Raw genomic sequence first — 25,818 nt, forward strand, 5'->3', positions numbered from 1 at the left:
ATTCTCTTCATTTTTTTTCCCAAAACAATCTATAGTCTTGGGCATTTTTTTTTTCAGATCCAGCAACTCTTCTTTCCATGTCTTTGATTATACACTTAATTATAGTTTCTACTCTATTCATTTACTCTCATTCTCAAGAGTGCCAATTATTCATAGCTTCATATTCCTTTCCCCAAAATCTATCATTTTCTTTCTTATTATTTTCTCTCTTCCCCCTTCATTATATAAAACATTCCACACTCTTTTCAATGTGGATTTTAATTTTGGATGGAGTTTAATTTCTGTGGTTTCTTTTCTTGGCGTTGGTAGTTCTTTTAAAAAAAAAAAATCTTGATGAACTCCTCTTTTAAATGCTCTTCCACAGATCTCCTATTTTGTTTTTTAAAAGCTCAAAGCAGGTGCATTGTAAATGTTTATTTTTTACCATGTTAACCTTTCACTCTTTTTTTTATGGTGTCTTTTATGTTATAAGGGACTTTTACAAAGCCTCCGCTTGGCGTTTGTTCCCCCTTGTTTACACATATTTGGACAGGGAGAAATCTTGAGGAGATCTGCTAATTGCCAAACGACAGAGACAGTCTCTCCTTTGTTCCTATTCAGTGTTTCCCAGTTCTGGCGGCTTCCTCCTCTCAGGCCTTGACTGAAGGTGGGTAAGCCTAGCCCCACTAGGTGTTTCCTGGGAGACCCTGGAGGATCTAGCCTTAATGTCAGACTCCTTACTATAAGTATATTAATTCCTGCACAATCTGACTCTGTACAGGTCTTTTTATGTGCACGCACTCTCTCTGTGTGATACATATGAGTGTCAAACTTGCACATTGAACAAGCATGCTCATGATATATTAAGGAGGCCACAGTCCTATATTATTTGCTTTACTTTGACGTTTTGTTTTTTCCTGATTAATGTAAACTTCTAAACTGAGATGTGATTTAACTAGTGAAAAGTTTACAAATCTTAAAGATGCGACTTCATGGATTTTTAGCATACATACCCATACAGCATACATACCCATGCACCCATCAATGGAAATGAAAAATTAATAAGTTACTAGCAGCCCAGACACCTCCCTTAGGCACCCTCCAACTATTAATCCTTCCCAAAGGAGATTAGTACTCTGATTCATATCATCACTGATCAGTTTTACATTTTGAACTTTACAAATAAAATTATACCATATGTACTCTTTTGTCTATTTTCCTTTGTTCAAGATTATGTTTTCTAAAACCCATTCAGGTTGTAAATAGCTAGAACATGTTAATTCTCATTGCTGTATAGTATTCCCATTGTTTGAATATACCACAATCTATTTACCCCTCCTCCTATTGATATGTTTCCATTGTTTACATTTTAGAGCCATAATTATGTGTGAATCATAACTTATGTGTATATACACTTTGACAGCTTCCACCAAACACTTTTAAAGCTATGCATGAGAGTTCTAGTTGCTCCAAATCCTACCTTTTATTATTAATTTATTTTAATTAATCTATTTTTATAAAATATAATAATATTTCCATTTAAATATCATTTTCTGTGAAGTATCTGTTCAAGGAATTTCCTATTTTTCAATTGGATTGTCTGCCTTTTTTCTCATTTATTTGTATAAGCTCTTTGTATATTATAGATGCTAGTCACATCAAATATATATATTGTAAAATATCTTCTCCAACTCTGTGACTTACCTTTCCACTCTATTACTGGTATTTTTTAAATTTTTTATATTGAAATAATCTCATACTTTTAAAAACTTCCTAAAATGGGTAGAGATTTCCTGTATACTCTTCACCCAGCATTCCTTAATGTTAACATTAACACTTAAATAGTTCAGTTATTGAAACAAGGAAATTAATATTAATAGTCTACTGTTAATTAATACATACACCCTTAGTAGAAATTTGCCAATTGTTCTATGTCCTTTACTGCACTAGGATCCTTTGCAGGAACCAACATTGCATTTAGTTGTCTTATCTCCTCAGCCTCCTTCAATTAGTGACAGTTCCTCAGTCTATCCTTACTTTCGTAACTTTGAAATTTCTGGGAAGGGCTACCTGTAATTAGAATATTCCTCAATTTACATTTGTCTGATGTTTTCTCATGATTAGATTGAACATGTACATTTTTGATAAGAAGACCACAGAAATTATTTTATGGCCTCAGTGCATCATATCAGGAGGTACAGAAGGTTGATATCAATCATGGTAGCTTTGATCACTTGGCCAAAGAGTGCCTGTTAGTTAACCCCTCTTATAAACTTACTACTTTCTACATTGCAATGAATGAATATATTCTGGAGAGACACTTTGAAACTATGCAAAGATTCTCCTTTTCATCTTACTTTTACCCCCTAATTTTAGCTTTCATCAATGTCTACAACAATTATTACTTTGATGTGTGCCTAACAGTGATTTTCTGTTTCCATCATTCCTCTTAAGTCACTATTTCTAAATTTCTACAATAATGGAAAGCTTTATTACTGCCTCATTTATTGCTTTATATAAATATTAATCCTGAGTGTGTATTTTGTTGTATGGGTTACAATTCATTATCATCATCATATATTCTGTTCCTCAACGGGTTCCAGATTTGGCTATCTGGGTGGGAGACCCTTTTCACACAGTCTTATCTTTTTTCTTTTAACACTTCATTTTTTTACTTCTGGTACCACAAGAGGTTCCAGGCTCTTATTGTGTTTTTCCTGCCTTAAACTCATAACCAATGATTTCTTCAAAAAACTCAATTAGTTTTGTGGTAGATAATGGTATTTAGAAATCAAGACCTGGGTCGTAGCTGTGTTTGTTGCTACTGGAGTAGCATTGGTTCTAGGCCATCTCTGAAGAAAAATAAAGGTAGGAAATATATATATATATATATATATATATATATATATATACACACTCACACATCTATATTTCTGTCTTTGTCCAACTATATCTATGCTCAGATAAGCATGTGACACCATCCCGTCTGTCTTTGAACATTTCAAACTCCTTGAGTGACTCCTAAAAGCTCCCTTTCTAGGTGTGGGGTTAGAAGTAGCAAACTCCACCCTTTATCCCTAGACTGGGAGAGGAATTTATTCCATTCTCAGAGTTCAAAGAAAACTCTTCACAAATCTCCTAGCAAAAATCCTCTGAGGAGCACAGGCGATGTGGAACACCTTCTTCGATTCACTTTCTCTTAAATCTGCCTCTGAAGAGGCTCTGTTTGCACTAACCATTATTGTCTGTGCTCAAATAGAGGTTTAAAAGCTCTCGGCTAATAGTTTATGTACATTCTATAGATTTTCTCAAGGTTCTGCTTAGGGATAACAGAGTAGCTTTAGCCCCCATTAAAAAACAACTGGGGCACAGATTGGGAAAGACACAGCAATGAGTGAGTTGTCATCTTTTCCTACTACTTCCTTGTTGGGGATGCACAAATCAAGGCCATTGATTATCTACATGACAATTAGAGGTCATTCCCCTCCATGTTGCTCAATCATAAAATTATTTCTGTGCTTTCCATGACACTATACCTCTGTAGCGCCATGTACTTCCAAGAGTATCACAACAGGAAGGTCAGAAGATGAATTGTCTGGCACTGGTTGGTCATCATAACACATTAGAAATCTCTCTCTGGTTTTTTTAAGGTTGCTTTAGATTTTTTTTTTTTAAGGAACATCTTTAAAATAGAAGAGCATAAAAATAAGATGAGAATAATGTCAAATGCATACATAAGTTAAATTTCCTGCATAACTTCATAAAACAAAATGTATAGCTGCTTCAATTTCTGCAAATGGTTTCTTCCAACTTTTAAAATTAAAATAATAGAAAGTTCACCGAATGCTGTACCAGATTCTAGGGGACAAGTGCCAGTGAGCATGGACAGTTCTTGAGCATTTAGAGAATCAGTATTTGTAGACTCTCTGCTTGCTGGGACAGCTAATCAGCCTCTGGGCTAGTCCCTTCTGAGTGTGACTGAGATAATTTCCATACAGTGAGTAAGGTTACCAGTACTTATCACAAGCATCAAGAGTGATAGGAAAGGATGAATTCAACTTCTTAACATTTTCCTTTCCATCCTGTCCTCAAAGCACTCTCTGTTTCTTATGATTATCATCACCAATATGGTGAGTAAAGTGAAACAAGTTCCTGAATGAAAAACAGACAGGATATATTGTATTTCTAATTGTATTCTTACTTATGCAGACCAGCAAGGCTAAAAAGCAACAAGCCCTAAAAGAGAGATGCTGCTGCATTGATGAGCTGTTTACTTTCTCATGTCATCAATTATCATGGCAAATAAATCAATTGCACTGATTGGCTCCCTACAGCACTGTGTAGGATGCATTTCTTTATACATTGATATACTGTCATTTATCATTACTCTTTCATTATCATTGTATCGCCTGTTTCCATTACCCAATAAATTAGCACTGCTTCAAAAGTCAACTTGAACCAAATCTTCTTTATCAATTTTATATCATTTATTCATTTGCTTTACTAACATCATTAACATCTACCAGCCTTTATTCTCTGCCTGCACTGTTCTAGGTTCTTTAGTTACGATATTACAGTCCTTGCTTTCACAATAAAACAAGAATAAATATTAGTTGAGCTAATGTTTACTACCTTCTGCAGAAGAAATACAATAAATTGGGCAATGAGGAATAGGAATAGGTGCTTCTATATGAGAATATTAAGGAAGATTTCAGAGAGGACTTACTGTTATCTGGAGGATTAAGAAGATTTTGAACAGATGAAATGAAGGGATAAAAGAAGGACTTTCCTAGTAAATAAAACATCACAACAAATATGAATATGCAACAAATGGCAAGTAGCACAGTTTGATTGAGGTGTGGGGGTACTAAAAACACACAGCAGAAAACATAATTTTTAAAATGTAAGTTTGAAATAAATCAAGATAAACACTGAATGCCAGCTTAGAAGATATTTTTTGTGAACTCTCCAGCAAGTAAAATAAATTTTGAAATTCTGTTCACTTAAAAAAATTCTGACTGAATATTCCCCAATTATTCCAGCTGAATTTCTTATCTACAGGTTAAAACAAATGTTTTCAAAATTTACAGATCCAATGACTCGCAGTAGCAACTGGGTGATTTTTAAAATATTAAATTGAAATCGGTTCATTTTCGTTGAGTACATTACATGTTAGACAGCGACACCTAATGGTTCTACATTATTTTGCAGACAATTCTAGGCTTTGGGAAGATCACAGACAAATGAATGGTGTGAGGAGAGTCCTCTCAACAGGCCATGATTACAGTAAGAGGCATGATGCCCTGGCTAAGAGTGGTAGAACGAACTTCAGGGTTTTGGGAAGGATCCTGAGAGAATTTCTAAGTTCCAACAAAGCATCAAAATCAGTGTTTGGGACTGTCTGTGCCATGTTCTCTGTATCTGCCAGATGATGATAAGCTTAAAGAATCTCGATTTTTAGTACACAAGCGGAAAGTGCTCACCTAATATTTGCTTCTTTCAGATCCTAGGTATTAAGGCAAGCATACCAAGAAAACAATGTAAATGATGAAAATTTTTAAGAACTTACATTCTACTCTGGGTGCCATTCTGAAAAAGAGATAATATGGCAGAGTGTCACTTTTCTTTAGTTCCCTGATGTTTCTGTTAGCCCACTTCCTGTTCAAAGGCCATTGTAGCATCACCTACAGATGGCTGTGGCTTTGTGCAGGGACTTACTCTTTTAATTACATCCTAAGAATAGGGTGGAGGGTGGTCAAGGAGAGAATAAATTCCCCCAACACATGTGGGAGACAAACCCATCCTGTTAAAATTTTTTTAAAAAATCTTATCTCACACTCACCGAATAACTACAACAACATGAAAAGCATTCATTCTCTTGCTCACCAGCTAATATTGGCAAACTCAGAAAGAAAATGTTCAGTTGTTTCAATGAACAGGAAACAAAGTTCTCACTTCCTCTGTGTGTTTAAAATTAAGACCTGTCATCATTCTCATCACATGGGATGCCACTCTATAATCCAATGGATCCTGAACTTGAAAAGCAAAAGTTAATGCAAAAATACCCAGGGATGATAGTAATCTGCATTATCAACTTGACTAACTTGAGAGATGCCTAAGATTAAGAGACTTCTGGGTATGACCATGAGGGTGTTTCCAGAGATGATGATATACCCTCAGGCTTCCTCAGGCTCCTGTTTTTTGTTTTGTTTTGTTTTTTGTCTTTGTTTTCATTTGTTTGTTTGTTTAACCAATGCAGCTTTATTACTGATGTTATCACTTGAGGACATTAGACTCCTGTGCTTTCACTCCTCTAAAGTAGACACTGATCCACTGCGATTCTCCAGGGAGATTCCATGCCTTCAGTTTCAGACTGGGGCTGCATCATTGGATCCCTCTTGTTTTTAAGGATCTAGCTTCTTGGACTGAGCAACTACTGGTTCCTCTGGGTCTCCAGCCTATAGATGACTATCCAGCGTCTGATTGTGGCCCATCTAGCTTCTGATTGTGTACCAATCTAACAAGTTCTGTAACTCTAGAGAACCCTGACTAACCCTGACTGACTAACTCAGTCATTTTAAGTTATCAGTTCATCAACAACAGCCTTCCGCTCACATCTTCAAGTAGCATGAAAAAGGAAAAGCAAAATAATCCTATTTGCTGATAGGATTCTAATTGGGTACTCTTCATTTCTGCTTTTAGCTCAGCCTTGTAATTTTAGCTCTCTTTGTAGATCAGGTCACACAACAATTTTGAATTATATCTCTATTATGCTTCAAGTTTGTGGATATAATTCACTTTCCTAAATGACACTAACTTCATACCATAGATTGAAGATCCATTATACACTCATCATAGAACCAGGAACAAAGAAAAGACTGACAGAAACAAGCACACTTTGTTTCCAACAGTGTGTGTTTTTCCTGTACATTTGCATCCAAAGAAAGTATTCTTGTGCACATCAGGTTTAGTCAAATCTCCTACTTTGACTTATGCTAGATTTATATTATATAATGGATAAAATATATTGCCAATATTTTCAAGTCCTATTCTCATCTGTCTTCTGATGTCCCAAGAACATATGGAAGTTGAAGGAAACATCAGGGGATGAAAGGATGGTCAAATAGGCAGGGATTATCCACAGACATTAGCCAATGCAAATTAAGTTACAGTTGTACTGTTGGTGTGGGTGAGGAATGGGGGTATATGGGCCTCAGTGGCCTTCTTGCTTCCCAGAAGGGAACTAGTGTTAGTGGAACACCTGATGCTCCCCAAGTGGGCCTGACTGCGAATGGGCCTGCCAGGACAGGTTCCTTCATGGATCGTGGAGTGAATAGCAGGCAGAAAAAGTGCTCCCAGGAAGCTGCCGATCAGCCACTGCCACTGCAGGCAGTGGTGCTTGGAAACCTGCATTCTTGGCAAGACAAAGGGACTTATTCTCCACCCAGCTGTCTTGCTTCCCCCTCCTCTAGAAGAATAATATTCCCAGGAAGAATCACAAAAAGACAGTAATACATTTTGGGACACAAGTTTGTTCATTTTCTTTAGCATGGAACCTAATTTGCATTCTCCTCTAAAACCACAGCTGGATAGCCTCCCACATAAAATGGGACATGGTCCATACTTCATGACTATCCAGCGTCTACAAGAACTTTTCAACCCTTTCTGGCCACCTGGGAGGATGGTGAATTTCCTATGTATAACATACAGTATAATATTTTTAAAATTCATTCTGAAGTATTCTTTCTCTTGACTAAAGAATTGAGCCCACTCAAAAGTTACACAACAGGCTGGGGTTGTAGCTCAGTGGCAGAGCACTTGCCTAGCACGTTTAAGGCACTGGGTTCAATTCTTAGTACCACATAAAGATAAACAAATAAAGCCATGCTGTCCATTTGCAACTACAAAAAAATGATTTTTTAAAAACTTACACAAAAAGATATATTACGATCTTAGTCCATTTCTTATGCTATAACAAAAAATTTACAACCTGGATAATTTATAAATAAAAGAAACTTATATCTCACAGTTCTAGAAGCTGAAAAGTTCAAAGTCAAGATGTATATATAAGTTGTGTGTGTGTGTGTGTGTGTGTGTGTGTGCATGTGTATATGTTTTCCAGATCTTTCTCCTAAAGCCACCAATATTCAATCATGGCAGCCCACCCTGAGGACCTTATCTAATTCTAATCACCTTTCAAATATCCCATCTTCATACAACACAGTCAGATTAAGTTTTCACCCTCTTAATACCTTGCAGTGGAGATTAAACTCCAACATGCGTTTTAGAAGGACAAACTATATTCATACTATACATACAATATAAATGAGTTTCTAAAAATAAAGAAAATAAAGCAAAAACATACAAAATACAAGTACAAAATTTTGTTGTTAGACTCAATAGATGTAAAAGTAAATTTTAATACATGCAATGAAAACAAATAAGAAAAAATAAATTACCAAATCATGAATGTCATTCAAAATGTGCATATAATAGATAAATATAGTGAATCTTTATTATATTTGCTGCCTTTATTCATTCTGTGACTAAAATAAAAAGTTATGAATGGGCAGTTATGAATGAAATAGCACTGCTCCATAGATATTTTGAACAAATAAGCACATCAAAATTTGAAGTTTTTATGTTACAGAAGAACTTACTTCTTGTTAACAAAACTAAATCAAAATGATATCAATGATGATGCTACTCACTGGTAAGATGAATATCAATACAGTTTGTATGTTTTCTTTTAATAATATTGATAGTAGGAAAGCAAGATAGAGTATATTGGCAGAATGGAATAAGAGATTTTTTAAGTATTTTATCAAGTTCAGAATATCCATTCTCAACTTTTATCCAAAATAAAGCAAGTGACAATAACTTTACCAAATTTTACTTCTATCCTTATTCATATTTCTACTCTTCTGTCCTTATCAATAGCAAGTCATAATGATGCATCTTATAAAATTATAATTAAATTTAAATTATCTTAATGAGAGTAGCATATTTCATATTCTATATAAATTTGGGCTTAAATCTAAATACTAACTTTAAAATATAACCCTGTATAGTTTGACTCTATTGGACATGCTAGTTCGTCTCTTTTATATATGGAATCAACCGTATGAGTTTTTGGCTGTGAACTGGTCTAGACCCCCTTTTCCACAAGACAAGTCCCCTGAGTGCATGCTTGGTCATCATGGCACTGTTACATTTCTGTTTCTACATCAGCAGTTCATAGATCAGCACTGGTCCACAGACCAGACTCTGAATGCAAATAACCTAGAAGGCACTGTTGGATACTAGAGGGAAACTCTGGTTTTCCCCTTTTAAGCAATGGAGCAAGGCTGGAAGGACCACCATCTGGGGAGCTTTGGGGCAAGATAAGTTACAGAGGCTCTTGCTTGTGTTTAACAAGCCAGAACCTTCTCACTGGTAGATCCATTTGTCTGTGGTGACTTCTAGATATACATTTCATCCCAACTTTAAGCAGCGGCATCCTATAGAACATTTGGTGAAGGTGGAAATGTTCTGTATCTGTGCTATCCAATTCAGTAGTTGAAATGTGGCTAGTGCAACTGAGGAACTGAATTTTTTTTAAGTTTAACTACTTTGAATTTAAAGATCACATGTAACCAAAGGTTGTCATATTGGACAGTATAGTCTAGAAGAATTTATCAGACTTGGGTACTGGGGGAAGAGTGTGAAGCAGAGCCAGCAGTCTGCAAATGACATGGCTGGGTCCATCCTGTTATTCCAGCAGCTCTAGCACCCAGGAGGTTCCAGGCTGCAGGGGGGAGAAGGGAGCTGCCATCTCAAGTGGGCTTGAGGTCAGCTCTTCATGTGACTTTTCCTCTCTGCAGACTCCTCTCTGAAATGCCTCCTCTCCCACAGTGAGCTCGGGATTTGGAGGACCACTGCCTGACATCCTGTTCAGATCATGGGGAGCTAGTCCCCTTCCTCATGTGAATGTGGCTTCCTACCAACTTAAAACCAGGCTCTTAAACTTCAGAAAACAGTAGGATCGTGCAGTTCATAAGAAGCCACATGCATCAAGTGGACAAGGCAGCTCTTTTGCATGAGGACCCATACGATTCTACTAGCTGAGTCCTAAAGAAGCAAAACAAAAAAAATCCATTTCAACCCAGCTTTAAGGAAAAACAACCTCTTAACTCTTCTTCTGCATTACAGGGTATTAGCAGCCTCAAAGGCTTTTCTGAATTTCCTCTAGCAGTTTCCCTTTTATACTTTTACAGAAAGGGGAGTGGGAATGAAGGACATCTAGTCTGCCATATTCCAAGAATCACCTCCAGTAAGTTCTCTGAGAAAGTGTAGAATTAATTGCACTGAATGACTGTGGAGTCCTGAAAGATACTCTGGGCCCAGATGCCTGTTTACCCACAGTTGGGTGAAACTCATCTGAACATAGCTCATTTCATATTTCACCACTAAATACAGCATTAAAGAGCCACACTCTGAGCTCTGTGGCAGCTCCCTTCTCGCCCTCCTCCCTCATTCTCATTTTGAATGTACTCTGTCTGTTATTAACATTCTAGAACTACACGGTGCCCTAAAGATCATCTGGTCCAATCCCCTAATCTTATAGCTGATGACAAAGAATCACAGGAAGAATAGGAAAAAGCATATATGCTGTCACTCTCCCATCCTTACCCATGACAATGACAGGAACAGCTAATATATTAAAGCAAACTTCTCTACTGTACCTGGATACAGCTTCAAAATATTTCTCATCAGAATGCTCCAGACAGTCTCTTCATATTTACTGGAAACATGACTGATATTGCACAGTAAGTGCACTTACCAATCCAGTGTTAATAATGTCAAAGTATTTTGTGGCCAAACTGGGACCACATCCTCCATTTTTAGGAACTGGCCTTTCTACATCTATGGCAACTATTCTTAAGTTCAAATGCCACACTTTCTATAAACATCCCATTTAGGAAAAGTTTTCTAAGAAACATCTTGTGTCATTGTCTTTTAACGTTTTTTGGGTTTAATAAGAAAAACATTTTCAAAGTAATAAGTAAAACATAATTCAAGTAATTTAGTAAAACATCATAAGTAAAACATAATTCAAAGTCAAAGAAACATAAAGATGAAGTCTGAGAAGTTGTGTTTCCACCTCTTTCCCATCCACTCTATTGCTCTACTCTTATTACTTAGCTTCTTATTTATTCTTCCAGGGTTTCTTTGTGCAAATACAAGCAAACCAAAAATGTGTCCTGGTTATACACAAAAAGAAACATATTATATACAACCTTAGCACATTGTTTTTTTGTTTTGTTTTGTTTTGTTTTTAATTTAACAATAGATCCTGGAAATGGATAGTCTCATCCTGTAGCAGTACATGATCAGGTTGTCTTTGACATTTGGGTCATTCCAGTAAGACCACATCTGTAAGACATGCCTTCTTAAGCCCTCTTCTTGTCCTGAGATTTGATGTCACTATTTGGGGCAATTAACACCTACATGGTCCTTTTTTGCATATATTTAAAGATCATTCATGATCTTCCTCACAAGATAGGTCAGGTTTTTCATTATCCAACACATGATACAACCCACATTTTTATTTAAAAAAAAAATAAAATGTATTAAGACGGCTACATTAAATGTTTAGAGGAATATTTTTAAAAGTGGAGACACACATAAAGTATCATAATGTCACTGACAGGAGTTCAGTGTTTTGGAGTTACCACATATGAACTGGAAGGCTTCAGAATTAATTTTAAGGGCTGACCAGGGTTATTAGCAGACACACATCTGCTCCTAAAACTACTGACAATTTCACTCCTAAAAGGCCAGGGGCTGCTCTGACTCTTAGAGCCCTAGTTGAGACTGGATCTGCAGCTGCCCCAGGATTGACCCTCGAGGCTGGGCTCTGATTAAATGGACCCTGAAGTGTTGACCTATGCTGTTCTGTCAATTGCCTTGAGTGAGCTCGCCTGTTCTATCAGAGAAAAGGGGTGGGGTCTTTGCTCTGTGAAGCATCTTTGTAATTTCTGATCTTTCTTACCTTCACTTTTTAACCAAGTCACTTTTGCTTCTTTCAGTTCCTTTAAGTTCCATTAATAATAAGGAACGGTCTGTAAAAAGGCAATTCAGGTACCTCAAAATTTTGGTGAGTTTGTCTAAGCACTTAACTGCTCATGAACAGGGCAACACCATAGCACAAGTGGTGAGCTCTCCACCCAGGGAGAAAACGGTCTTTGTAAAGCATTTGTGGAAGTGAAACAAAGAAAACATCTGATTGGTAAAAGGGGAGAATCTCTAGTTGAAGGAAAATTTCCTATTGGTTAAGTTTAAGCTCCATTTTCCTGTTCACCCTGAGTTGGGTTCCGTCCCCCCAAGGTGATGGAGCCATCAGTCTAATGGTCTCCCTATTAATTATTTTAACAGACCTCCTCTCTAAGAAGGCCAACTCGCCTGTAAATACTGGTAACATTATACACAGCAGAGAAACAGAACTAGGGATATGCATCCTCATGGTTCTCACAGTACATCTTTGGCTGACCAATTCCATTGAAGGAAGATTAAGAAAATCTACGTAGGCACAGTGTGAATGGAGATAAAGAATAACAAAGAACTTGCATCTTGGGTTATTGATCCCAGGGAGTCAGTGACACCACTTGGAGATTATGTTTGCTTCTTTCCTCCCACTGCTCCCTAGAGAGAGTTCATCTGGGACTCCTGTGGGGGCGGCACAGCAGGAAGAGTTGCTATACTGAATTTTATAGGGCTTTGTACAGAGCAGGAATCTGTATGTCAGTCTAAACACTGACAAGAACATTAGCCCTAATAGCACAAATTAGTAATTCATTTCTTCCTCATGTGGCTGAATACTTAATGATCCAAATCTTGGAACTGGGCTGACTGACAGCTCACTGTTGGATGACCCATTTTGACTTTTGAAGTTGCACTCAAATGTTATCATTAGCTTGTGAGCAAAACCAATTGTCTTCATCATTCCCAATCTCCCCAACCCTTCTTCACTGAATAATGTTATCAACAGTCTGCATAAATCGGGCTTCTGAGATTTAGTTGAATTAGTAACACCTCAAAGATCATTTATGGCTGCAGCAGTAAGCTTCCAACTTCATCTAATTAGAAAGCAAGATTATTTTCCTAAATCCTCACTAATATTTTGAGTTGACAAACAATGAAGCAATCCTGATAAAGAGAACAAATGAGTTTCATAAAGCTACTGTTCTTTTGCTCCCTCTTCAATAACCTGACCCCATGTGCAAGTTTGATAAAGGGGCTAAAAGCATGCAATGGAGGAAGGATAGCATCTTCAACAAATGGTGCTGAGAAAACTGGAAATCCATATGCAACAAAATGAAACTGAATCCCTTTCTCTCGCCATGCACAAAAGTTAACTCATAATGGATCAAGGAGCTTGATATCAAATCAAAGACTCTGTGTCTGATAGAAGAAAAAGTTGGCTCCAATCTACATAATCTATTGTGGGATCGGGCTTCAAATTCCTTAATAGGACACCCATAGCACAAGAGTTAAAAACAAGAATCAACAAATGGGATTTACTCAAACTAAAAAGTTTTTTTCAGCAAGAGAAACAATAAGAGAGGTAAATAGGGAGCCTACATCCTGGGAACAAATTTTTACTCCTCACACTTCAGATAGAGCCCTAATATCCAGAGTATACAAAGAACTCAAAAATATAACAATAAGAAAACAAATAACCCAATCAACAAATGGGCCAAGGACCTGAACAGACACTTCTCAGAGGAGGACATACAATCAATCAACAAGTACATGAAAAAATGCTCACCATCTCTAGCAGTCAGAGAAAGGCAAATCAAAATCACCCTAAGATACCATCTCACTCCAGTAAGATTGGCAGCCATTATGAAGTCAAACAACAACAGGTGCTGGCGAGGATGTGGGGAAAAGGGTACACTCATACATTGCTGGTGGGACTGCAAATTGGTGCAGCCAATTTGGAAAGCAGTATGGAGATTCCTTGGAAATCTGGGAATGGAACCACCATTTGACCCAGCTATTCCACTTCTGGGACTATTCCCTAAAGACCTTAAAAGAGCATACCATAGTGATACTGCTACATCGATGTTCATAGCAGCACAATTCACAATAGCTAGACTGTGGAACCAACCCAGATGCCCTTCAATAGATGAATGGATAAAAAAAAAATGTGGCATTTATACACATTGGAGTATTACTCTGCACTAAAAAATGACAAAATCATGGCATTTGCAGGGAAATGGATGGCATTAGAGCAGATTATGCTAAGTGAAGCTAGCCAATCCCTAAAAAACAAATGCCAAATGTCTTCTTTGATATAAGGAGAGCAACTAAGAACAGAGCAGGGAGGAAGAGCATGAGAAGAAGATTAACATTAAACAGGGATGAGAGGTGGGAGGGAAAGGGAGAGAAAAGGGAAATTGCATGGAAATGGAAGGAGACCCTCATTGTTATACATAATTACACATAAGAGGAAGTGAGGGGAAAGAGAAAAAAAACAAGGGGGAGAGATGAATTACAGTAGATGGGGTAGAGAGAGAAGATGGGAAGGGAGGGGAGGGGGATAGTAGAGGATAGGAAAGGCAGCAGAATACAACAGACACTAGTATAGCAATATGTAAAACAGTGGATGTGTAACCAATGTGATTCTGCAATCTGTATACGGGGTAAAAATGGTAGTTCATAACCCACTTGAATCAAATGTATGAAATATGATTTGTCAAGAACTATGTAATGTTTTGAACAACAAATAATAAAAATTTTAAAAAAGAACAAAATATTTAAATATCTATCATAACAGTCATTAGCCAAGAAATTTCCAAAGACCGACCCTGAATCTTCAGAAGCACTTTAACTCTGGAGCCACCATCCACTGGGAACATTGCTATTGCTTTTATGCTTGAATTCTTAAACACTCAGGGACAGAGAAAATGTTGCTTGGTCTCTTTATCATGAGAGCACTTACGTATTTACTAAAGCTAATTTCTCCCAATAAATTATGGCTCATTTCCTGAAGATGTTCTTTCTCAAAGACGTCAGGAAGCATTTTAAGAGATGGTCAAGGGCTGGGGATGTGGCTCAAGTGGTGGCATGCGTGCGGCCCGGGTTCAATCCTCAGCACCACATACCAACAAAGATGTTGTGTCCGCCGAGAACTAAAAAATAAAGATTAAAAATTCTCTCTCTCTCTCTCTCTCTCTCTCTCTCTCTCTCTCTCTCTCTCTCTCTCTCTCTCTCTCTCTCTCTCCCCTCTCACTCTCTAAAAAAAAAAAAAAAAAAAAAGAGACAGTCAATAAGACTTCATGAGGAATGACAGTCTGGTTCTGTCTTCTGTAGCTTGGTGCTTGACAACTCTTTTCATCTGAGACCCGTGTAGATGTGTCTGTCTCAAGAGCACACCGTGATCTCAAAATGAAGGTAAAATTGTGGATTCAATGTTGGTGAGTGTAATATAAAGGAAACAAGATGGGAAATAATAAATACGCAGGACAGGAGATAGAATGGCAATAAGAACTGAATGCAAAGGAGAGAAGGTGAATCAAAAGAAGACAGAAAGGAAGAAGCAGCTCCGAGTGATGAGAGAAACCCTGCTGGCTGACCTGACAAGTGGCATGTGACCACTCACATACTCCACAAGGCAATTTGGCAGGGCGAGACTTTGGACTCTGGGCGATTAACTAGGTGTCTTGTGAATGTACTTGGCTTTGTGCCAAAGCTCTTAATGTACAGCCACTCTGGCATGGCCACCTGTTCTCCAACCGTTCATCCTATACTTTGCCTTACTTGGCAACCTTATTCCTAAAAGAAAAGAAGAAATGGCATTTGGAAGCAATAAGAAGTTTTTAAAAATAAGAAAATTGGGAATATTGGGAAATTCTCTGCTCCTCTCCCTCAACAGAAGTTCAAGCAAGGTCTCTTTACATTTGTCCTGAGTAAAATTAAATGTGTCACTCACTCCTGCCATGTGCAATGAGTGTACAATGAATAGAGATAGAAAGTTGCTTTGTGGAACCTTAAAAATGTCTACTAATTTATTTTAAAATTAATTACTCACTTGGGATGTGCAAACTTACCTTTCCTAGAAATCTAGGAAAACAACCAAACCCTTTGACTTTCTGAGAACCAGTGGTAGAGCTTATTAAGGCAAATGTCAGCGTAGCTCTTATTTTTCCTCTCCCCATATATGAGTGCAAATAGCACCCCAGTGGGAGTCTGGAGACCTGTTTATTTTTCATCTAACAAAAGTGACAGCGATTAAGTAGTGGAGTCAGAACCTGAGCGCCTTTATGTCCCATGATTGTTCCCTGGCCTCTGCATCACACATCAGCCAGGCATTTATACTCTGATTCATTACTGAACACTTGATTGTCAACCTTCACGGATATTTGAGAAGTGCCAAGATGCTAAAGAGACAGTGGAAAGGTCCCACCTTCTGCTGGTGGGCTGCCCACCTTTGTAGACCCACAGCTCAGCAGAGCCGAGGACGTTTTTAGTAGATAATGTTGACTAAGGGTTTAACTATGTGTCAGTGTTCTGAACATCGCACAGGAATAAACCCTTTTATTATTCACAGCTACTTTGGGAAGCAGTTATCGCTATTTGACAGATGAGGCCATTGAAACACAAGAGTGGGTCAGTGGAGGGTGCCTGAATGTGAACTGGGGCTCCAAACTCTGCCATCCTCGACAAAATCAAGCCATCATTTGCCTGGTTTCTCTTCAGCTTTTTTAAACCTGATGATATTTTTCTTTCAGGTTATGACACCCAAATTCTTGGTTTCAAAAATATGTTTTGATGTGTTTTGTCATGGTTGACTTCTACTGTTTTTGTCATTTATTTCCAAAACTTATTAGGTCTTTCCAGTATTTTATTCAGCTTTTTTCTTTTCCTTTTTTTTTTAAGAAAATTACACCGTATAGTGTATTATCTCCCTCCTTCCTACCACTACCTATGAAATATAACTTAACTCCAGAAACAACCAGGCTTTGTGTTGTGTGTGTGTTTCTGTGTGTGTGTGTGTCTGTAAGTGTGATATGAGTGTATGTGTGTACGGACCTCTGTGTGTTAGTCGTGTGCATCCATGTGTTACATGTGTTTATTTATTTAAAAACACACCCACAGCTGGATATGGTGGTGCCATAATCCCAGGCTGAGGCAGGAGGATCGAAAGTTGGAGGCTAGCCTCAGCAACTTAGCAAGGCCCTAAGCAGCTTAGCAAGACCCTGTCTCAAAAAACAAATAAACAAAAGTTCTGTGAATGTGGATCAGTGGTTAAAAAAAAAAAAAAAAAAAAACCTTGGTTTAAATCTATGTATAAAAAATAAAATAAAATAACCTCTGACACCTTTTTAATATGAAGGGACCACACCCATGACATATTTCTGAAACTTGCTATTTTTAATAAACAATGGGTCTTGAAGCTCTTTAATGCCTGCCCCGCCTCTCTTTCATACATACATATATACTTGCATATATATATATATATATTGCATATATATATATATATATATGCAAATAGTGAAACATCACCTTGTCTGAAGTTGTCCTTGACCTTTCTATATAAACCACCCACCTCTATTATTTTTATCCCTGCCTTGTTCTATTTTATTGTGAGATTTTTATCTAACCAGAAAATATTTTCTTTTTGATATAATTATTATCACATTTTAATTGTAAAAATTAATGGGCTTCATTGTGACATTTTCATTCACACATATAACACGCTTTGATTTTATTCCCCCTCTCTACTACCCTTTTTACCACTCCTTCTCCACTCCCTTTCATCCCCTTCCCTAAAAGTGTCCCCCCTTGACTTCCATATTGGTTTTTTTTTAAAAGATTTCTCATATGAGAGAAAATATGTGATTCTTGTCTTTGTGATTCATCCTTATTTAATATGATATCTCTAGTTCTATCCATTTTCCTACAAGTGACATTATTTCATTATTAATTATACTGACCAGTACTCCATTGTTTGTGTATAACTCATTTTCTTTATTCATTCCTCAATCGATGGGCATCTGGGCTGGTAATTTGACTATTGGGAATATTATAATAAACCTGAGTGTGCAGTTATCTCTTTTGTATGCCAACTTTGATTCCTTTGGGAATATACTCATGAGAGGTAGACCTGGATAATACATTGGTTCTATTTTTAGTTTTTGGAGGAATTTCCATACTGTTTTCCATAGTGGCTGTACTAATTATATTCCCAACAGTGAATGGGCATTCCTTTTTTCCTTGCATCTTAGCCAGACCTTTTGTTTTGTTTTCTTGATAAAAGCTATTCTGACTGGGGTGAGATGGAATCTCAAGGTAGTTGTCTTTGCACTAATGGCTAAAGAAGTTGAGCAATTTTTTTTCACTAATTTATTGGTGGTTTACACTTCTTTTGAGAGGAATCTGTTCAAATCATTTGCTCATTTTTTTATTGGATTCTTTTGGCATTCATTTTTGAGTTCTTTATATATACCCATAACATTTTCCTATTATCCACTTTCCTCCACTAAAAGGGAAATTTTGAGAGAAGAGAAATTTGGTTTTTACCATTCTATTCTCTAGCCCATTAATCAGTGCTGGCACCTAAGCAGGCACTTAAGACATACTTTTAAAGAAATAGCCCTTTAAAAAGACCATCGGTCTCCACAATCACAATAGTGTGTGTGTGCTTCTATTGACCCACATCTTTGTCACTTTGGGATTTTATAAAGCCTTCTGTATCTTTTGTTAATCTCATGACAAATTTTTCTACATTCTCTGAGAACCTCTTGGGTAAATTTTCAGTTCAGATACTTACTCCCTTGGCCATCAGGTTTGTTTTCTTCTTACCTATATGTAGGAGCTCTTTATTTAGTCTGGGTATTTATCCTTTATGTATTATGGGCTGAAAATAATTTACCTATTCTGCCATTTGTGTATCACTTGTGAGACATGGAATCTTAGGCTGATCCTCGGGGAGCCTGGCCCTTGGTAAAGACCAGAATTCTGTAGATTTAATATCACCATGACCTACCTTGTTCCAGATCAGTTGAGCCTTCTGGAACCTTCTGTCTGCAGCCACATTCACTCTAGTGAACTTATACCCCGAATATGGAATCGTCCCAGGAGATATCAAGGACTGTGCTTCCTCAAATGCCTTGCCAGAGAACACAGTGTGGAATTAGCTACCGTCTAGCTCTCATCAAAAGTCAAGATACAACATCTAAGGGATACTGCTGGAGGATACCCTGTGCCTTGGGCCTTCATGTATTTCGTAATACATAAATGCTCTGAAAGCTGAATTCTTGGCCTCTGCTCTCTAGGAGTCACACTAGCTGATCTCCTCTGATCTGACCTGCTAGTTAACAGATGCTTCCTCTGAAAAAGCACCAAGGAAACCCAGGGCCAGCTGAATGCTTGCAGCTAGCAAATCTGGGCATTACTGCCTCCCCAGTTATTTGCTTGCCAAGAACCATTTATGTTTTTCCTCAAATCTAATTATGCCAGTTAATTTTATTATGATAATTTTATAATTTGGATAAGTATTAAATAAGGGATCAAAATGTGGGTAGAAAGAGATTAGTTGTCTCTGTGAAAATTTAGTTGATTGTTTTGGACAGATTATGTGATCAACATTGCTGTTACATTAGAAGTACATAAGACTACTATAAAAAAAACTGGGAAATTCCTAAATATGTAGAAATTCAGAAGCATATTTCATTTACATTGCATTAGAAAGAAAAAGTCCTGGCTAATTATTAAGACTATTATACTGTTATATTGTGTGCATGTATGAATATGTAACAATGAATCCCACTGTTACGTATAGTTATAATATACCAATAACAAAGAAAAAAGACTGTTAAATGTTTATAAGGACTATCATATGCATATTTTTTCATGATTTTCTGCTTTACTAGACTTTTTAATAGCTGACCCTTTCTACTCAAAGTGTACTCTGCAGACAAGCAGCAGCATCAGTGGTAATATCTTAGTTTATTTTGTGCTACTATAACATAATACCTCAGATTGGGTATTTTATAAAGAACAGGAGCTCATTGGCTTACAGTTCTGTAGGCTGGGAAGTTCTAGGCATTGGCAGGTTTGATGTCTAGTGAGGCCATTCTCTACTTCCAAGATGGTACCTTGCACATGGTCTCCTCCAAAAGGGAGGAAGCCTGAGTCTTCACATGGCAGAAGACAGCAAGATCAAGAGGAAAAAAGGAAGTTCAACTTGCTCTTTCTATAATAGCAGTAATACCACCTATGAATGAATTAAATACATATGATGTGCTGAGCCCTTATGGTCTAGCCATAATACTGTTACAATGGAAATTAAATCAACAGGAGTGTTTAAAGAAGACAAGCATTCAAACTATAGCAGGTAGCATGTTAGAAATGCAAGATATAAGGTCCATCCCAGACCAACTGATTCAGGATCTGAATTTTAAGGAGATTCCAAATAGTTGTCTGCACCTTATCCTTAGAGAATACCAATCTACAGAGTATTTTTCTCTGATTGTATAAAAGGACATTAAAATAAATATGTGTGGTTAAGGAATTATCTACAAATTATCCAGCCCATGTCAGAGATTTCTTTTAAATTTAATGCTAGGAAATGCTTGGTTTCTTCTCTAAGACTAAAGCATTTTCCTTTTTGACAGTGGTTATTATTATGTCAGTATTACCTTCCTTTTTGCTTTGACCACAAGAGAACTCATAAGCAGAGTTTTTACTCATATCTGTCATCTATTCTTATCTTCCTATTTCTATATGTATGTTCCCTAGTCTTTTCATTTTATTTTATGATTTCATTGTATTTGTTTCTTGAAATCAATTTGCTTTTTGTTTTCCCTAACATCATTTATGGAGAAAAGAAATCGACTTCTCTGTGATAATTTAGCTGATTGTTTTGGGCAGATTATGTGATCAAAATTGCTGTTATACTAGAAGTATAGAGAGAGAAATAAATGGACTGTCCTCAGCCTAGAATGGAAAGGCTATCTTTAATCTGATCTCCTGCCACCTTCCTAACCTCCATCCCTGCTCCTCTGGTACAAGAATATCATATTCTTTCCAGGTTATTGACTCCTTACCATTACTTAAACATCCTCTGTCGTCTTCTTCTTTTTTTAATTCTGTCCCTTTATATCTCAAAGTTCAGTACAAATTATAGCTCCATTTTGGACATTTCCCCTGGTCATGCTGGAGCAAAGATTCTTTCCTCTTTGAACCTCACAAAGACACTCTGTTACTACCTCCCAAAGATAAGTTCTCATTTGGTCTCATACGGTGTCCATTTGCATTCATGGCTCACAGAAGCACTTTGAGGGAAGGGGGAATGCATTATTTGGGTCACCTGCAGTGCCTACTGCTCAGAGTGAACTTCATATGTAAGTTCAGGGAAGGAGCCCATGCCCCAAGATGTGGCATTAATTAACACAGCCACCTGTGTTAGTTAATGAAGAAATATGTAATAGAATGAATTAAATATGTATATTCAGAACTTAATTTTGTTTAACTTTAAAAAAAAAGATTGAACACAGACAACCAATATAGTTAAGTAAAATAACCCATTATTTGTAATTTTTTTGCTTCACTTATCATTAAAAGCAACTCTAGCGTTCAGTTGGACATCTGCAGAGTTTACTCAAAATAGACAACACAAATAGATGATGTGACCTTTAAGTAAAGCCAAGGGAGTACAGGGTGGGTAAGATATCTATGTGTAGAAGATCAATCCGTTTCACCAGGATCATGCTGTTCTGGGTGAGGGCTTCTGGCACATTTTCTAAATAGTCACAGTCCTTTAGTCAAGCCTTTCAGGGCCAAAAGTTCCCCATAGACTCTCTCACAAGGACCTGCAGGGGAACAAGGTAACATTGACTTTGGTAGCTGAGAGACAGTGCTGCACAGCAGCAGTCAGACAGACTGGCACACAGCCAGCCAGGAAAATGGGACACATGTGCAAGAGCCAAAATGTCCTGCTGACCTCGAGCTGCAGAATTGAGCTGCTGACAAGCACCAGTAAAAAGTTCAGCCTCCCTACACAGAGTGCAAACTTTATGTGCAAGCACAGAGGAGCAGCCCAAGATGTGGTCATCTACCTAAGATGTGGCATTAATTAGCACAGCCATTTTTGTTAATTAGGGGACACAGAAGACAATGACATTTATTAACTCTTACCTTCTATTTTGATCAGTGCAATTGGACATAAACAGAATGCAAACTAAAAATGTAATTTTAAATTTTCTAGTACACACATAAGAAAGTAAAAAGAGGTACAATTATTATTATTATTTTGGTTGTAGTTGGACACAATATCTTTATTTTATTTATTTATTTTTATGTGGTGCTGATAGAACCCAGCACCTCACAAGTGCTAGGCGAGTGCTTACCACTGAGCCACAACCCCAGCCCCAATTAATTTTAATAGTATATTTTAATGCAATACCTAAAATGTTAACATTTTAACATTTAATCAGTATATGTTAAATTGTTAGGATACATGACGTCCATTTAGCATACTAAATCCTTGAAATTCATGTCTCAATTAGGACTACCCACATTTCAAGTTCCCAAGAGCCACATGTGACTGGCAGCTACAAGATTAAACAGTACAGACTTTAGAAAATAAAAAAAATATATATGTGTGAATTATCTGTTAATAATAGCAAAGGTCCTGGTTTTGCAAATCAAGGCATCTAGCTTGTATTTCTTGTATTTCTTGGCTTACTGATTGTTGCTACTAGAAAGGCTATCTAACTTCACTGAGCCTCTCCTCACAAGGAAAAGTTTGCTAAGTAAACTTTCAAGTGTGCTCAGATGAACACTGGCAGAGTACAAGCACATGCCCAAGCCCCCACAGAACACTCAACAAGTAATAATGTTCTGATTAACAAATCCACATGGAGGAAGAACTCTAGCAATAGCTGCAGTGTGCATAAGAATCTTTGAAGGGAATTAGATACTTTCCTTTTTCCTTGTTTAAAATCACAATAATAAGCCTGTGGTGGCACTACGCCTATAATCCTAGCAACTTGGAAAGGTGAGACAAGAGGATTACAAGTTTGAGGCCAGCCTCAACAATTTAGTGAGACCAATTCAAACTAGAAAGGGAAGGGATTAATCCCAAGTACTGCTAAATAAATAAATTTTAAATTTTTTCTGACTTTACAGTGTATTGTTGTTTCATTAGTTTGCATTCCCTTTATGAAAATATATAGACTGAAGGAATATATATGTTGTTATTGTGATAGTTATGATATGTGGTGTCCCAAAAAAACTCATGTGAGAGATAAAGCAAAAATGTTCAGAGGTGATATGATTAGATTATGGGAAGCTGGAATCTAATTAGTGGATTAATCCACTTGAATAGTTTAACTGAGTGGTAACGATAGGCAGGTAGGATGTGGTCAGAGGAGGTAGGCATTGAGAAAGTGCATTTGGGGTTTATATTTTGTCCCTGGTGGACAGAACTCTCTTTCTCTGCTTCCTGATTGCTATGTCTTAAGCTGTTTTACTCTACCCCATCCTTCTGCCATGATGTTCTGCCTCATCTGAGGTCCCAGAGGAATAGAGTTGGGCAACAATGAACTGAACTTGTGAAACCATGAGCCAAAATAAACTATTTCTTCTCTAAATTGGTCATGTTGGGTCTTTCAGTCACAGAGAAGAAAAGCCAATGAAAAACATTTATCATCTTCAATTTAAGAAATCAAAAACTTTTGAATGGAGGGCTGGGGTTGTGGCTCAGTGGTAGAGCATTTGCCTAGCATGTGTGAGGCACTGGGTTCGATTCTCAGCACCACACACAAATAAATGAATAAAATAAAGGTCCGTCAACATCGAAATTTTTTTTTAATTTTAAATGAACTTCTTGTTTTGTTTAAAGCTTGAAAGTCTTCGCTCTGTCTTCATAACAAGTAAAAAGATAAACAAACTGAAAAAAAACAACTTCTTAAAAAATAAATGAAGACCACAGTACAAACTTCTGCCCTCAAAAATAGAGAAATACATCTAACCCAATAGAGAAAGAGCTCAGACAGAGGTAGAAAAACCAGAATCTTAATTGTAATAGTCATTGCTGAAGGTTTAGAGTGGACAAATCTAAGAGATAGACACTCCCAGGAGAATCAGTGATGGAGGGCCATCACATCTGTAAGTTTTACCTCCATGAGCTCTACCAGATCCTAACTCTGAGTTTAGATAAAAATTTCCTTACACTTCCATGAAGGATGAGGAGAAAAGAAGTCATTTGAAATATGCCAGAACTCTCTCTTCCTAAAAAGGTTTGCCTTCAAGAGAAACTATTTCACCAAAGCCTGCTGATAGCACAGCCTCCTAACACACCTGGAAAAGGTGAATACTCAACTCCATCCCCTCTAGTCATCCTAAATGGGGAGAATGGGTAGACCAAGAACCAGTGGTGAAGTTCACCGTCCAGGTGCACGGGCTTGCCAAAAGTCTGAGAGGTAATCAATCATAGGACCAAAACATACACCCATCTCCCCACACCTTATCACCATGTTACTAAAAAACCTATTGGCCGTTCCTTTTACACAGAACATCATGTTCACCTATCAATCAACAAAAAATTTCAAGGCATATTAAAAGACATATACGCACGCTATTTGAAGAGACTAAGTAAGCATCAAAACCAGAGTCCAAAATGGCAAGGAGGTTGGGGTTATCTGACCAGAAACTTTTAACAAAATTACAGTTAAGGTGCTAAGGGATTTATGGGAAAAAAGTGTTGAAAAAAAAAGATGAATAATACAAGTAGATAAACAAAAATTCTGTGAAACAAACCAAAAGAAATGCTACAATTAAAAACAATGTGACTGAAATGAGGGCTGGGGCGGTAGATCAGTGGTAGAGTACTTGCCTAGCACATGTGAGGCAAGGGGTTCCATCCTCAGCACCACACACACAATTTTTTTTCCAATTTAAAAAAACAACGTGACTCAATTGAAGCATGCCTTTTGGGGTTTAGTGAACTGGATAATGTAGAAAAGAATCTCTGATCTTGAGGATTTAAAAGTAGAAACCTACAATACCAAAAGCCAAAGAGAAAAAAAAAAGACTGAAAAAATAAAACAACCCAGAACAAAATATCTAAGAACTGTGGAACAACTACTGTACACAACATAGGCATAATGGGAATACCAATAGGAGAAGAAAAAAAGCCAGAGGAGAAAAGCTTGAAAAATTATTGACTGAGAATTTCCCCCAAATTAATGCTCAGAGAACATTAATAAAGAAAAACATGGCACCCAAATTCTCAGGCAAGCAAAAGAGGAGAGGGAAATATTTAAGTTGTTGAGAGGGAAAAAAAAAAAAAAAATCCTACCAACCTAGAATGTGTAATCCTGCAAAATCGTCCTTCAAAATTGAAGAACAGAGGCTTCACATAGCTTTGGGGGGTAGGTGGTGGAGCAACTTGTCAGGAGGCAATTTCCTGGCCTAGAGCAAAAGGAAAACAAAAAACAATGTGGTAGGTGGAAGAGGAGCTTTGGAGAACACACTACCCTCCAGAAAGATACAAGACAAAAATAAAGGCTATAGAGACATGAGAAGAACATGTGGTGAAATAAAGACAAAGTACATGCAGGTAACTTCTCAAATCAGGGGATGGAAAAGCTAAGCAGGAAGGAAAGAAATGAAACTAGAGGGAGACACCACAGTACCTTCCTGGAAGGTAAGATGAGTTAGAGAACCATCTTTAAGAATAGAAACATCACTTTGGGATGTGCCAGTCAGAAGCTGGGCCAAAGTCACTGCAGTCTTTAGGGAGGTCAGATATGAGCTATGCCTAACTCCTTCCACGTAGAGTAAGAA

The sequence above is a fragment of the Ictidomys tridecemlineatus genome, chromosome 5 (assembly GCF_052094955.1).
Source record: "Ictidomys tridecemlineatus isolate mIctTri1 chromosome 5, mIctTri1.hap1, whole genome shotgun sequence".
In the NCBI taxonomy this organism is placed as follows: Eukaryota; Metazoa; Chordata; class Mammalia; order Rodentia; family Sciuridae; genus Ictidomys; species Ictidomys tridecemlineatus.